Here is a 1370-nt window from a genome sequence, read left to right as displayed (position 1 = left end):
AAAGTAAAAGAAAATAGTTTAGGCTTTTTACTCTATACGTTAATATCATTTCTGAGAATTTTCAAGAGTTCACAAGGATCTATATGAAGGCTTTTTACTCTATACGTTAGGTTCAAGGTTCTTACTTAATTCTTAGTAATATTTAAGGTGAATATCAGAAAAACTTTCTTAACTTTGGACGACTATGCTATAACCTCTCATTACTATCAAAATGTCAGAAAACCCCACTATGTTGGGACTTATTAGAAAACCTCCTTTTAAGTAAGATTTCATTAGAAATCTCCTAACAATTAGTTGCGTGCGTGAGTAAAATTAGACGGGTGGATGTTTTTTATAGTGAAAATTACGGTTGACACCATTAAGGGGGTTTCATGATAAAATCTTAAGTTTAAAGGGGGTTTCTGATAACCCTTTGTTTCTGATAAAAGTTATGGGAGGTTTTTGATAATCATCCAAAGTTAATGGTGTTTTTTGCTTGTGAACTCCATCCCCCTCTTCCTCAGGGAACTCAAACAGTTATATCTAGCTCTTCTATTTGAATATTTTATAATATAATAATGTTTAGATGAGTTGGAAGCATTGATAAATTATGAGGAGGCACGTGTGGTGCACCTCAAGGAAAATTATACGATCCATGTTTCGTAGATCTGCAAGCAATTAGGGAGAGGGAGAGCTCATCCGATGGGGGCAGCTTGGACCTTTTTCATGTCACAATCATTTTAAAACGAAGTACTGTTAGGTTTCCAAAGTTGAATCCACATGAGTTTAGGTATATTTTAGGGATTAATGCTAATTGTGTCATCCACCACAGTAGGGTAGGTATGATAATGTAGTTGGGGGGGCTTTGGTATTTAAAAATGGTAATCAACATAAACTTTCTGAAAAAGATAAAGCTAGAAGCAAGAGTATCTAGATTGAGGAATCTACTCAAGGTTCTCACACATGAGGACAGTCAGTAGTCATAATATCTAATAAGTAGCTTTTGCTTTTGGGTTTCTACTATGTTAAGTCGTGTTGTAATTTGTTACTGGATTTGGATCCTCTCCACTACAAAAAATAGTGGAGAGACCACTGCTTTTAATATCAATCGTTGATTATTTAGTAGGCGGTTATGATACAATCTAAATCCAACACTTACCATACCCCCGTGTATTGCACTCATTCCTAATTTGCACTACAAGATAAAATCACAACCATTAACTAGATAATCAATGGCCATGATTATGTAGTGGTCCCTCCACTGTTTTTTTTTGTAGTGGAGAGGATCCGAATCCTTTGTTACTGGCTCGTTCAGTTGGTGAAGCTAGGTAACAAGTGAATCATGGGAAAACCTTAGGTTCAAACTTTCGATTGTTGCATTTTGTATGTAG

Source organism: Asparagus officinalis, chromosome 3 (genome assembly GCF_001876935.1).
Source record: "Asparagus officinalis chromosome 3, Aspof.V1, whole genome shotgun sequence".
In the NCBI taxonomy this organism is placed as follows: Eukaryota; Viridiplantae; Streptophyta; class Magnoliopsida; order Asparagales; family Asparagaceae; genus Asparagus; species Asparagus officinalis.
This window is presented reverse-complemented; position numbering follows the sequence as displayed.